Raw genomic sequence first — 15,274 nt, 5'->3', positions numbered from 1 at the left:
CGGTAGTTGGACTAAGGCAATGGTTTCTGCTCTCGCTGAACAGATGAATCTTATAACAACTTGTCGCATTGCTAAATGGTGATATTTCAAGGTCCAAGTGCCTGAACGTGATGGGTGTATAGAAAATTGCATCTATCCTGCTTGCTTTGAGAATTTTTATTGGAGAACGAAAAATATATCCATCTAAGTCCCGTCTTCTACTATGATTTTGATGAAGATTTAAAAAAGATTAAAAAGGGGAGACAACCAATGTTTTGGATGGCATATAATCCAAATCCCTTATTTTCGCAACTGTTTTATAGTTCTGTCAAGTAAGAGGAAATTGATTTAAATTTGTATGTCTCTAATAAAACTAAGCTAATAGTGAGCCGAATGAGTGTGAGCGATACACCGTCGTCGAAACGATCCGAAGCAACTGAACAAGTTGTGGATGATGTGAAGATGGCGGACAATCTCTCAGTAGACTCAGACAGATCTCGGATACCGAGTAAGTCTTTGACAACGGTCAAACCTGGTGCGAATCAGGTAAGTACCGGTATTATTGGAGATTCGAACGCAGGTGCTTGCTATCTGAGCAGTATCCACTGTTTTTGACACCTAAAGACGACCTGATACCCACAGTTTCATTTGGAAGGAAATTTGATGTCAGACTTCCATTGCGTGAGCAATGGAGCAATCACAATGCATTCAGAGAGGTTGACGGATATTTTCTTTACCGATGGGTCCAAGAATGAAATAGGGTATGGGGCCGGATGGTACTTAAACGATATTAATAAGTATCACTATGTTATGGGGGAAATGGCAACTGTTTTCCAAACGGAAGTTTTTGCCATCCTGAAAGTAGGCGAATGGATAATCGTGAGGAGATGGAGCGGGAACAGATTGGAGTTTTCAGTGACAGTCATGCTGCACTGAAGGCCCTGGAGAACGCGAACCTCAAAGATTCTTCAACAATGTAAGAAGAAACTCAATTCTGTACAGCACTGAGCACTTTCTCTGTGAGTGTCCTGCCTTTGCTAGAGCACGCCTGCGAGGTTTAGGTTCCGATGTCGTGAGAATGAGTAATATTCGTTCTCTTAAACTGGAGGATATTCAAGATTTGTCAGAGAATCTGGAAAATTCTCACAGGACTAACTATCTCTATCGCTGTCTCTATTCTTTCCTATCTCTTTCTCTGATACTTTTCTCCTTCCCTCCTTGACTATCTACCCCCTTTCCAGAGCTTTAAATACAACGGGCTTTTTTAGGAGCTACCAAATCTCTTGGTGCTCTTTGGCTCGACCTTTTCAAATTTCAATTTCAAGCTAATAATAAAACTGTGGCACTTCAATTCAAATGTTTTTAAATACATACGTACATACATAAATACGCGTGTACAAGTGCATGCTTACATATATACGAAAATATTAATAAAATTAATTTCCAGCCGCAAGCAGCTAGAATATACATAAATCAATAAAAGTAAAACCATCGTAGCAAAATAATTACAATAACACCTATTCATTAGCCGCACTCCAGTAACAAGTTTTATTAGGGCCAGCCACTTCAATGCACCTCAGAATTTTTCGCCAAGCAATCAACCGTTAATAGCAAATCAATCGACCGTTTCTAAACAACCCATGAAATAATCCAACCCATAAATGTTTTCAAATAAAAAAACAGGCCAGTCAGTGGGGCGAATTAATTTATGCAACAAGAGGAAAAGTGGAAAGTAATGGCAAAATGGCATAAGATTAGGTGAAGGTGAAGCTGGCTGTCCCCACGCAGGTGGATATCAGGCCGTCATGATACTACAAGCAACAAAAAACACAAGGAAGCTGGGAAGATAAAGAAGGGGGAAATGAAAGTAAGTTGTGAGCTGTAATGATTTTTGATTAGTTGGAGAAAAGCCAGGTGCTGATTAGAAAGTTCCGCGGGCAGCCAATACGCAGGAAGTGAAAAACAAGATACCTGAATTCTTGCCAATTAAGGAGAAGATCCTAACAGGACATTAAGAACCTTACATATTGAACTATACACTAAACAGTAAGTTATATAAATTAGACTAAGAGTAAAATGCGAAAACGCAAGACCAGTTTTTGGGATGTCAATGAAGCGGGTAAGAGCAAGAAAATTTGCCTTTATTCAGAACAGATAAAACCGAGGTCGAAAAAGCAAGACACTGTTGAGAAAATTTAGACTTTAGCTGTTAAGTAATTAACTTATATCAAAACATAGATAAACATAAGAGATTCTGTTTTCAAGCGATTTTTAATCTATGAGTAGCTAATGGTTCTGGGAAAGTTAAGCGACTGTAGAGCAAAACGAACATAAATACGAAATGTAAATTGAGATAATATTATCGAGATCTATACGGCCAAGGACTGTCATTTCAGCAGCGTTCCCTAAACATTTATGGGGAATTTTTTAGCAACAACAAGATGCTATTTTCCTGCGGGTCCTTAAAACCTTTCACATATCTTCACAGAATTGCTAAGCTAGTATAAGCCTTCGGAACAATACAAGAAATTAACCTAACAAAAAGGGGCATGGTCTGAAGAAATGTTGCCCTCTTTAACAGGTGTATCACAGCCTGTCGACTCTTTCTTTAAGGGCATCAATATTTGCTTGAAATTCACTGTAGTACCTTTTGGCACACTGGTATGGATATGTGAGGCTTGGATGCATGGATCAATGGCTGCTGCATGCAACCGGCTAAATTTGACCAACGACCTGGGTTATTATAAATAAACATAACCCCAAATCACTCTTAAGAAAGTGTTATGATTTTCACGTACGGCTCAATCGTACGTAAATTTAGATGTTTATTTGGCATCAGTAACTAAATAATAAACAACAGAATTTACTGCCACCGCCAAAGTGACGTGGCCACCAGAACCTGTCAACTTCGATTCGCCTTTATTAGAAAACCGTACTTACTTGTAATACAGAGAAAAACAATAAATGGCATTTATTGAAATTTCATCTGCGCCATAAATTCGCGTTTAATGGACCTTGCACCTTCAACAGGGTGATACAGCAATACATACATAGGCAAATATCTACATAAAATCACACAAAACCTCCACTTGGCGCACTCAGAAAATTAAACAACTAAAATGGAGAAATAATAACAACTACCATTTCTACTTTTATTCAACAAGTGCTACGCAAATTGTCTGTATCTGAATGAATTTGTTCATTCACAGCAAATTAACTGGCATCCACCTACCGCACTAAAATCAACACAACTTGATTGGTATTTAAGCAGTGAAAATTGCGAATACCGCTAGCGTACACCAACAAAATACAAAAAAAAAAAAACATAGCGAACTCGAAAAATTTGATAGCTTTGACTTGTTGAACAAATGACATGAGGAGCCATGGACACATTCAACAGACTGTTGGCCGGGCGGACCGTTGGTGATGTAATTAATAACTCAAACTGTCAAATAGCGTCGAAGTGTGCGCAAAGTGTCTGGCAGAAATGGCGCTATCAATTGTGTAAGTGTGTATGCTGGACATTACGTCTACTTGTATCTGCGAGTGCACTTTTATTTGAGAATTTTCTGTCTGACGATTTGGCGTTTGTTTTTCGGATTTTTCGACTGGAGTCATATAAAAATGTTTATTACAGTAGTCTATGTAAAAAAATGTCCTATTTAATATTATATACATACATTAATACATAATATTACATACATAAGTATATGAAATAAATAAAAACATATTATACCTCCTGAATACGATAATGGTATTCGCTTTTAATGAGCTTTGTTTTTGTAGGGATACAAAATTAAGAGATTTAGTTTAAAACTAAATGAGATATGCGACTTCATTTTGTGCTTGGATCTTAATTTGTACCCAAGTAGGAATTTCTTGAACCAAAGATCACCAGTACACTTCCAAGGTTAGGTTAGGTAGGTTAGATTGGTATGGTTGCCCAGGGAGTGAGCACACTTGGACGAAGAAAGATTCGTCCTTTGTGATACCATTGTGAAGGAGGTGAGGTGAAAGGGAAAGACCGATGGGATGCAGGGACAGGGCGGGGAGAGGTGGTGATGGGATGGCTAGGAGCGTGCGGATTAAGAACGATGACTATGTTTGCGTCAACCGCTTTGTGCTGCTGATGAAATTCATCAGATTTTTAATGGCAGCGCCAGCTATATCAGCAGGTGTGGCAAAGAAGTAAGAGCCAAGATGTGAGAGAAACCGTGGCCAGAAGGATTTCGCGACCTTACACGTTTGCGTATTTGCCCAGCGCTCGCTAAATTGGCGCCATGCCCATCTTTCCAGGAGCAGACCGCAGGTAGTCAGGGGGATCCCAATTCTCTCCCTTCGAGGGGAAATCACCTCACATGTCCCTTGTCTGGCCAGCTCATCCGCCTCACAGTTTCCCACAATGTCGCTGTGACCGGGAACCCAGATGAGGCTGATGTCAAAGAATTCGGACGCAGTCGAAAGTGAGGTCAAGCATTCCTTGACCAATTCCGAATGCACCGTCATAGACCCGAGGGTCCTTATTGCCGCTTGGCTGTCGGAGTAAATATTTTCTTTCTTGACTGTTAATACGCATTTGAGGAGCCAATCAGCTGCCTCCTTGATTCCGGCTACCTCTGCCTGGAACACACTGCAGTGGTCCGGTAACCTCAATTTGAGTCTGATGGCGAGCCCCTCGCAAAAGACTCCTCCGCCAACATTTCCTTCCAACTTCGATCCATCCGTGAACAAGTTTACCAGGCCCTGCCCCCAAATGTAGCCCTCCGTCCACTCTTCCCTTGACGGGATGTGAGTGGAGAATGTTCCGGTTGGACTAAGCGAGGGTATACTTTGGTCTGTGGACAGAGGGATGAACTCGATGCTTGAGTGCCCATAAGTGAGGTTGAGCTTATATCGAGTCGTTCGAAGCGCCCCACTGATTCTAATGAGTGCCGACCTCTGAACTCCCTCCAAGTCTTCACCAATGTCGAGTTCGCAGTCCGATTTCTGAACATATTTTCTCTAATTCAGGCATGTTTTAATGGAAGCATTCGCCCTGTTTATCTGAATTTTAAGTTAACTTAGTTGGTCAGCAATGGTTTCACGTAGACCAAATCTGGCAGCTAGTGTTCCCAGGAGAGCGAGAAGGCGAATGCTTTAGATCACACTCGTGACTTGCTGTTCCTCTATTCCCCGATATACCACAGTGAAAGTGGTGGTTTGCTTTTGCACTAGTCCTAGTTTTGCCTCGTTAGATGTGTAAGAAAGTGTCCTGTTAGAAACCCAATCACCAGCCCACAATCTACTTTTCAAAGTATTAGCAGATAGTTGGTAGTTTTTTATTTAGGCATCCAGTGTTTGGCGCCTTGTCCGTTGTTCAGCTTAAACTGCTAAACTGATAAATTTCGGTAGGAAATCCAAGTGTAAATGCAGAAAGTGCACGCGAAGGGGCAAATTACGCCCCATATTCTTGTAGATATTACTCGTGTAGTCAATTTCTCGGCTGAGTGACACAATCGTTACTTTTGTAGTTATTTAGAAATTTTCACGTACATTGTGCAATTCAAGTCAGGTTTTTTTCCTTATCAAGTAATGGAAAAATTGGCCGCCGTTATTGAATTCAAAGAGAACGGCGGTTGGAATCTCGGTGAAACACCAAAAATTAAGAAGTTTTTCTTTTAATGTCGGTCGCCCCTCGACCGGTAATGGCAAATCTCCGAGTGTATTTCTGCCATGAAAAAACTCCTCATAAAAACCCATTTGCCGTTCGGAGTCGGCTTAAAACTGTGGGTCTCTCCATTTGTGGAACAACATTAAGACCCACGCCACAAATAGGAGGAGGCCCAAAAAGGGTGTACGCGTCAATTATATATAAGGTTGGTTAAGTTTTAAGAGCCGGTGTTGATTTTGAATAATACACAATTTTTTTAGGAAATTATTGTCATTTCTCTTCATTATGATAATATTGGTGTTTCTCAATTACGCACGGAACAAAATTTCGGCCAAATGGCTGCCGCGGCCTCGGCGGCACACCTCCATCCGATCGTCCAAATTTTCGATGAGGCTGAGGCATCATTGAGGCTTGAATTGTTGCTGGCTTATCAACGTATACCTTTTCTTTCAAATAACCCCAAAGAAAGAAGTCCAACTGTGTCAAATCACATGGTCTTGGCGGCCAATTAACATCTTAGAAACATAGGGCCTTGCGACGTCTACTACAGCTGTCATGTAAAGGAGCGCAAATTCGGTGTCGGATTTGTTGTGGGAGAGAGACTTCTTCGCCAAGTACTATCGTTCCGGTGGAAGAGCGTCTCGCAAAAATCCGCATCAAATCACGATTTTTTAACATCTCGCTAGTTTGCACCCACGCCCCGGCAAAAAAGAAGGACGAGGCGACCAAAGATTCCTTCTATGAGCGCTTGGAACGTTCCTATGAGCGCTGCCCCCGCCACGAAAACAAAATCGTGCTTGGTGTCTTCAACGTCAGGGTGGGCAAGGATGGAATGTGTGGTCCCACAGTCGGAAAACTCAGCCTGCACAACGAAACATCCGGTAACGGACAGAGGCTGATCGACTTCGCTGGGGCCCGAAACATGGTAGTCTGCAGCACCAGATTCCAGCATAAAAAGATACACCAAGCTACCTGGCTGTCTCCTGATCGAAAAACGCGAAACCATATCGATCATGTTGTGATAGATGGAAGACACGCTTCTAGTGTATTAGATGTACGTACGATCCGAGGACCCAACATCGACTCGGATCATAACCTTGTTGCAGCCAAACTGCGCACACGCCTCTGTGCAGCAAAAAACGTACATCTACCTACGCACAGAATGTTCAACATCGAAAAGCTGCAATCACAACAGGCAGCCAGAAGATTCGCCACTCGACTCTCACTCCTGCTCTCACAGAGCACTGCCCAACAAACCGGCATGCACGAGCAATGGAGCAATATTTCTGGATCCCTACGTACTGCCGCCGAAGAAGAAATTGGATTCCGGCGAGCCCGAAAAAACAGTTGGTACGACGAGGAATGTCATGCTGCCGCCTATAGAGCCACGCTGCGATCGGGCGCAACGCGCGTCATGTAGGATCGCTGCAGAGAGCTAAGAAAGGAAGAGAGACGTATATTTCGAAAGAAGAAACGAGAGGCCGAAATACGTGAGTGCGAGGAGCTTGGGATGGTGGCCAATAGGAACAATGCCCGAAAATTCTACCAGAAAGTTCGGCGGCTTACGCAAGGTTTCAACGGCGGGGCGTTTTCCTGTAAGAACAAAGACGGCGATCTGGTGACTGACATCCAGAGCATACTTAAATTATGGAGGGAACACTTCTCGAACCTGCTAAATAGTGATAGCTGCGCATGTCACAGAGAATATGAAGGGCCCGATACCCCAATCTTTGACGACGGAATTGACGTTCCGCTACCCGACCATGACGAGGTGAGAATAGCGATAACGCGTCTAAAGAACAACAAAGTCACGGGCGCCGACGGACTGCCGGCTGAGTTATTCAAACATGACGGCGAGGAGCTGGTAAGGTGCATGAACCAGCTCCTATTGAAAATATGGTCAGATGAAAGCATGCCTGCCGTTTGGAATTTAAGTGTGCTCTGCCCAATCCATAAGAAGGGCGATCCTGCAATCTGTGCCAATTGCCGTGGGATTAGTCTTCTTAATATCGCCCATAAGATTCCAGCGAGCGTATTGTGTGAAAGGCTGAAGCCCGCCGTCAACCACCTGATTGGACCTTATCAGTGTGGCTTTAAACCTGGAAAGTCTACCACCGACCAAATATTTACAATACGCCAAATCTTGGAAAAGACCCGTGAAAGGAGAATCGACACAAACCATCTTTTCGTCGATTTCTGTATGCCGCGATGTCTGAATTTGGTATCCCCTAATACGGCTATGCAAGATGACGTTGCTCAACACCATCAGCGCCGTCAGAATTGGGAAGGACCTATCCGAGCCGTTTGATATCAAGCGGGGTTTCAAACAGGGTGACTCGCTGTCGTGTGACTTCTTTAACTTGATGTTGGAAAGCATCGTACGAGCCGCAGAACTTAATCGCTCAGGCACAATATTTTATGAGAGCGTACAATTGTTGGCGTATGCCGATGATATCGACATCATCGGCCTTAACAACCGCGCTGTTAGTTCTGCCTTCTCCAAACTGGATAAAGAGGCAAAGCGAGTGGGTCTGGTGGTGAACGAGGACAAAAGGAAGTACCTCCTGTCTTCAAACAAACAGTCGGCGCACTCGCGTATCGGCACCCACGTCACTGTTGACAGTTATAATTTCGAGGTTGTAGAAGACTACGTATATTTAGGAACCAGCATTAACACCGGGAACAATGTCAGCCTTGAACTCCAACGTAGAATCTCTCTTGCCAACAAGTGCTACTTTGGACTAAGTAGCAAATGAGTAGTAAAGTCCTCTATCGACGAACAAAACCAACACTCTACAAAGCTCTCATCATGCCCGTCCTAACGTATGGCGCAGAAGCGTGGACGATGATAACATCCGATGAAGCGACGCTTGGAGTATTTGAGACAAAGATTCTGCGCAAGATTTTTGGACCTTTGCGCGTTGGCAACGGCGAATATCGCAGGCGATGGCTAGGTCATTTCGTCCGAATGGATACAAACGCTCCGGCTTTGAAAGTATTCGATGCAGTACCAGCTGGTGGTAGCGTTGGGAAGATCATTTGGAGAAGGACTTGGCTCCAATTGGCGCCGGTTAGCACGAGAAAGAAACGACTGGCGCGCTTTGTAAAACTCAGCCAAAATCGCGTAAGCGGTTATCGCGCCAATTAAGAAGTTGCACTCCTACGTATTTGACCACTCTTTTTGGCGATAAAGGGGTACCAAGTACTTGCATATCTTCTTCTAATAAAATAAGTCTGTTGGTTAGAAGGATTAGCTCTGTTTAATCTGTGGCCAGTTTTAATCCCTGATCTTCTAGCCATGTTTGTGCTCGGATCACTTGATTTAACTTCCTTTTGGCTTCGTCGGTGTTACGAGCAGTTATTTCGGCAGCAATGTCGTGTGCGTATGCAACTATGATAGATGCATATGCTCAGGCATCTCTATTCGAAGAATTTTATCGTAGCTTATATTCAAAAGTTCAGGGTCGAGTTTTGATCCTTGGACCTTGACCTACTGTTATTTTTTTTGTCTTGCATCCTTCGCGGGTTTCGTATAAGAGTACGCGATTGCTTAGATAACTGCAAATAACTTTCAATAGATTATTTGGGATCTAGAATTTTGTGGCCCCATCTTAAAAGTTGAAAGCATTTCTAATGTCCAGTGTGGATAGTTATACTAAGCTTTTGGAGTATCGATTACCTAGCTGAACATGTTCTACGCTAGCTATTACGTTTTGGATGGCTCCTAAGGTAGATCTGCCAGTACTATTATAAAAACATGCTGCCTTTCATACAGACCAGCTTTGTTTTCTACTGCTTCACTAACTTTACACTTTATCGGTTTTTCAAAGAGTTTTCCTGCGCTATCTAGCATTCATAGTGGTCTATAAGCGGACGTTGGGTCTCTTTTCCCCTTACTAGTAAGCACTAAATTTTGTTTTTCATTATTTCTGGAAAAAATCCCTCTTTTAGACATGCGTTGCATATGTTGAGTAGCAAAACGGAAGGTTTGGTTGCTAACACTCTCAGTATTTCTGTAACTATGCCATCAGGTCCTGGCGCTTTATTACATTTCACTGCTTTTGCAGCATCTATTACTTTGTCTTCTGTGAATGGTGCAGATTCCTTTGCTTCATACTCGAGTCTCTCAACACAGCGTGTTGGGAAGAGTGTGACGACAATTTTTCTTACCACTTCGGTTTCTACGAGTATGTCAGCAGCAGGGTATTTGGCTCCGAGTTTTCATAGTTAACTTTAAATTCCAGACGTTATTGTTCTGTTCCGATCGTGTAATGAGGCGAGGTAGTCAATGAGTCAAATCAGTGGCTTCATAAAGAACTCTTTATCATATAAGCGATGATCACAGACAAATTCAACATTATTCCAACCTCAACTAGTAAGAATTGAGGTCATATGTTCCATACAGGAATAAAACAATCAAACAAAGACAAGACTCAAATCTTGAGAGAATGTTGGAGTAAATATTTATTTATAGCATAAATATTTGAGCGATCGTTTCGAAATTTATTGGCTATGCTTGCAATATGAAAGATGAGTCTTTAAAATTGTATACCTACAGACCACCTAATATATTTATTATATTTTTATTATTCGAATTACTTTTTGAATATGAGTGTTTTAGCAATTTAACTATGGTAATTTGAAATCTGCTGATCTACATATTTCTCTCTCAGTAGGTATGTGTCTTTCTGGATGCTTCCAACATTTCCTTAGTTTCCTGTATTGAGTAATTTGTGAATTTGATCACCGATCGATAAATGGAAAAAAATTCTAGGGAATATTTTAAATCGATCAAAAAATAAAAATTTTATTCACCTACTTTAAAAGCCCATACGTTTTTTTAAATAATTAGCTGTTTCAAACAAATAAAAAATTGCAGAAAAGGTTTCTTTTTTGCAAAAGTATAAATGCTTAATGCGGATGGACGGAGCAAAATATGGCAAAACGCCATTGATAATCAACTTTGATTGAAATGCGTGTTGTTGTCATTTAAACAAATTCGAAATAAATTCCCTGATATGTAGTTATGTATATATGTATGCCTGTATGCAACTAAAAAGCCAAATGCCACAAAGAAGCAAAATGATTACTGGACGTTGTGAAGTGCTTGCCCCAACAGAGACTGATTAAAGTTAATGTAAGAATTAAAAGAGTAAACATTTCAATTGAAACTAATAAAGTCTTTTATGACATCAAGACTTGCGTAAAGTGAAAAGAGAGTTAAGGCGACATGAAGGAGCCGTATAAGTGCACATGTCATAATAAATAATTAAAGTGAGCATACAAATTTTGCATGAGTCAGAAATGACGAGGCAGTGTCTATTAAAAACTACTTTAAAATTATAAAATGCAAGGCCCTTCAAGTTCGAACTTCGATTTTAGCAACTGTGGAAATCCGCAATTGCAAGAGCGACAGCCTAATAGCCCGGAAACGGCTTCAGGTGATAGCCATTTGCTCCCGTCCATGGCAAATGATTTTGCTAGTGAAAATTGCACTCCATCAATCTAACAATGCTTAATAAATCCTTATAGCTTCGTTATTTCTGAGTTCATTATTCAAACAACCGAATGTTTTCTACAGATAAGAAGTGGAATTTCGACAGAATTACTTTTTAGGAGAACCTTCAAATTTTCACCCTCTACATACAGTATGGGAAATGTTTTTGGCATTTGATAGGAGCCCAATATGTCACAGGCAATCAAGAGCGATTAGCGTGGCTTAAAGCATAGTATTTATCCTTGATAGTTGATATTCATTAAATATGTACATTTACGCCATGATCATATAATTCACAGTGCTCGGTTTTTTTATAAAAAAAATCACTTGTATTTCTTCTGAGTATATACTACTTGAGTACTCCTTATTTTGTACCTCTTTACACCTACTCCGGGATGCTCGCAGAGACTATGCCTGATAGGAGTGCAAGCAGGCCAGTCCAGCAATGTTAACAATAGACGCTTCCATTCACAGTTTTGTAGACAGTGATTAGTTCAATCATTCAGTGTTGATAATGTCCAACGTGCATCACTTTAAGGCGGTGTTATTTTGGCGTAGGACTACGCCTTTGCTGGGGATTTTCAATCTGGGAAAAAGCTGTCGATTTTTGTTTTGTTCGAAAAGCACCGTTCTCCATTCCGCAACAGTCCAGTGGTTTTACTTGCCTACAATCTCTAACCTTCCTTTGCGATTTCATTCTGGGAGACGAAGATTTGTCGTCCTCGAAATCTCCCACCCAATACTTTTCTGCACAAAACCCTCCTGAAAACGTGAAAAACTTTTTGTTTTTTTATGGGATTTTTTTCGACTCGCTTACTGTTAATACTTTTTTCTCTAACGAATGCTACGAACGCGGGAACTTTATTGCGCGACACTTCTTCTGTCTTTGAAATCTTTTACAACTTTCCATTCCCTTAAATTCATTATTTCCCGATGTACGTCAGCACGCAAGAAACCATTGCTGTCAACACAAAATCTATAAAAAACGCCTTTATTTTGCCTTTAACCACATTTCCGAACCAGAAGATTATTGGGTCGACGTTATATATATTACGAGACAGGGATAATGCTGTATTACAATGATGGGCCGACTAGAGTATTGCGCAAGCCATTGACAGCTTTACAAAATCGAAATATTGTTCCCACTTTTAAGTTTGGAAAAGTTTCCGTTATGGTTTGGGGATGCATTTCAAGTAAAGGAGTAGGAGACATGGTGTTTATTGACGGCACAATGGACGCCAAACTATATTTATATCATATATACTGAAAAAAAACTTAGTCGGCAGTTCTAAAAAATTTGTGTTCATCACTGAGAATAAACCAACTTGAATTTTATCAAGTTAACGATCCAAAGCATAAGAAGCATAATATGCAGATGTGGCTTCTCTACAATTGCGATAAAGTTATAAATACACCAGCCCAGAGTTCCGACTTGAACGTGATTGAAAATTTGTTGTCGTTTTTGAAGGACTCTTTCCAAGGACCCAAAGACGTCCAAGGATTGCAGCAACATTAAAAACTGCAATAATGAAGGAATGGCAGAATATACCGAACGCACCTGCAAAGTGCTATTGAAGCTAACGGTTATTATACGAAATATTAAATTGATAAAAAAATTACGTATTCACACTATGTATTTAATAAAAAAGCCCCTATTAAAATTTGTTAAAGCAGTTTATTGACTGTGTTGAAATAGTGTGTTATTTGTTTTTGTTGCTTAATTGTCGTTTTTCCAAAGAATTTAAAGTTTTTTCCCTTTAAATAATTCCCTTTAAATGAATGTGAATTTTATAACAAATATTTTAAACCTTTGTAGGTCCGTTTTAGCTGTTTTTCTATATTCTCTGAAATGCACACAAAAACTTCATTTTCGCAGAATTGTAAAGCTTGGCCTGGGCCATAGTGACTATCTACACGTCGTTATTAATTAGTTGACCGTAGCGGTATGTTTATATATTTAATTGTAAATAATAAAAATGTCAAATATTTACTGTTAAATACATGCAAATTTATAATACATATGTCTAAATCAATATTTATTTATGCCACTAAAGCAACATTTATTTCCATAACAATTAAGTAAACAAGTATATAAGTCTATTGCAAATCGAACTTGTGCTTGTGCAATTACCATGAATACGCCCTGCAGGAAAGATTTCAACTTCTTCTTATGAAGCTCTTTGCTCAGCATGAAGTTGTCCAATTTAAGCGTAGTAAGTGCAGATAGAAGCTTTTGAATTTTGTACCTTGCTTCAGTTGGTAGCCCATTGGTATCAAAAAGCAACTTCACCTGTTATGACGCTGTTGTTATTATTATTGTGGTCTTATTAAGGTAGTAGTCTGGTAACTTATTTTGAAAATTTCGAATTTCGATTTTTTACATATTTTGAATATACTGTACAAATTTTAGACCGAAATTCGAAATTTTGACGAAATTATAGCACATACATGAGAGCGGCTCGTACTTGCGCTAAGCCGCTAAAGCTTTAAACGCGTTTTTCTCAAAACAACGTTTTTCCGAATAGCCGTCGTGAAAACAGATTTTCTATCTAACAGATTGAGCTGAAATTTAGATATGTTTTTCTACACATCAATAGTTCTGGCGGGTAGTAGATTTAATTTATTTCGTCCCTAACTTTCCATTTTTTAGTCCGATTTCCACTTTAAAAAAGGCAATTTTCTTACGAAGTCCGCCATTTTGTTATTTTTTGTCAAAATCATTTGATCTTACTACCCGCCACAACGACAAGCACACTGATTAATAAGCAATTTGTTTTTTCTGTTTCAGATGACCACAAGTGACGAAATCACGCCGGCCAGCCACTGTACTCAAAAATAGTATCAAAACATAAAAAAAAAAAGAAATTTTTTGTACACCTTATGATACCTTTAATAACATATCAAAAAATCAAACCGATTGAACTTTATTTTCCCTTCCAAAAAATGTCCCAAACATGGCCTCAAAAAACGTGTAAGTTACCACACTACTACCTTAATAGCTTGTTATGTTCTCATTAATATCTAGATCAACATCTTTTGCCTCCACTTCTAAACTGGAGAAAGCCTTGCAGGGTCACCAATGTGAATATCGCTTGGAAGGACTGAACCAGTGAACTACATATCTATTCATATCGAGATCACGAAAGAACGTATAGGAACAAGAAGATGCTAGTTTCATATCCGAGTTTTCTTAGAGGAACGGGCTTCTTGTCTTCGTATCAAAAACTAACACGAACAATCTCCATTCTCGTGTACAACTTACTATTATTATTACTGTGTCACCGTGAGATGCTTCTAATGAATGTAGTAAGCTGTTGGCTCGAGTCGGGATAGAAAATGTATTTTTATTTCCCGGCCGCCCCAAATTTAAGGTATTGTGTCGTCGTAAAATTTGTATAAAATAAATTTATAACTTAAGGTGTAATTATTTCAGAAAAAACTTCCTCCAAGAATCCAAAAATATAATCCAGAACCAGACCCTGAGGGATATACCTACGATGTGACCTACCGACTTTAGCAAGAGTCGTTGTTATTCAGATAGCAAAGAAGCAACATGAGCGAAAACTGCGTTGATTTTTTTCGCATATCACTAACACAATCTTATCACTAGCCGAATTCTGCACAATCATTTAACATATATTCACACACCCGTCCAATTAGTCGTTGTTCACATGGCAGCGTATATCACTAACACAATCTCAGTTTTTTTTTTGTAAACACATCTTAAGTGACGTCAGCCCATCAGCGGATGCTGTTATGGAGCACACCTCAATGTTTTTCATGGTCAGAAAGAAATAATTGAGGTGTGCTCCCTAACAGACCTCATACACTCTTTATTGGGTTCTTGGGCGAGCTCCTCCTCCTATTTGTAATGTGCGTTTTGTTGTTGATCCTACAGTTTTAAGCCGACTCCGAACGGCAAATAGGTTTTTTCACGGTGGCGGCTATAGCCGAATGGTTGTTGCGTGACTGTTATTCGGAAGTGCACAGGTTCGAATCTCCGTACATGAAACGCCATAACAGAGAAAAAAAGTTGTTTTCTAATAACGGTCCCCTTCGACAGGCATTGGCAAGCCTCTGAGTGTATTTCTGCCATAAAAAAGCAAAGAAAACCCACATTTTACGTATATGGAAATTGAATGAAAGCA

The 15,274-nt window shown here is 40.2% G+C and overlaps 1 protein-coding gene across 1 annotated transcript in view; it reads right to left on the bottom strand.

Annotated features, from left to right (window-relative positions):
- LOC129235346 (dystrophin, isoforms A/C/F/G/H-like) overlaps positions 1 to 15,274 on the bottom strand; it is a 202,546-nt gene that overhangs the window by 158,693 nt on the left and 28,579 nt on the right. The gene's annotated exons all lie outside the window — the stretch shown is intronic.

This window comes from Anastrepha obliqua, chromosome 1 (assembly GCF_027943255.1).
Source record: "Anastrepha obliqua isolate idAnaObli1 chromosome 1, idAnaObli1_1.0, whole genome shotgun sequence".
NCBI classification, from domain to species: Eukaryota; Metazoa; Arthropoda; class Insecta; order Diptera; family Tephritidae; genus Anastrepha; species Anastrepha obliqua.
The sequence above is the reverse complement of the archived record's forward strand: the minus strand, read 5'-3'. Positions and strand labels throughout refer to the sequence as shown.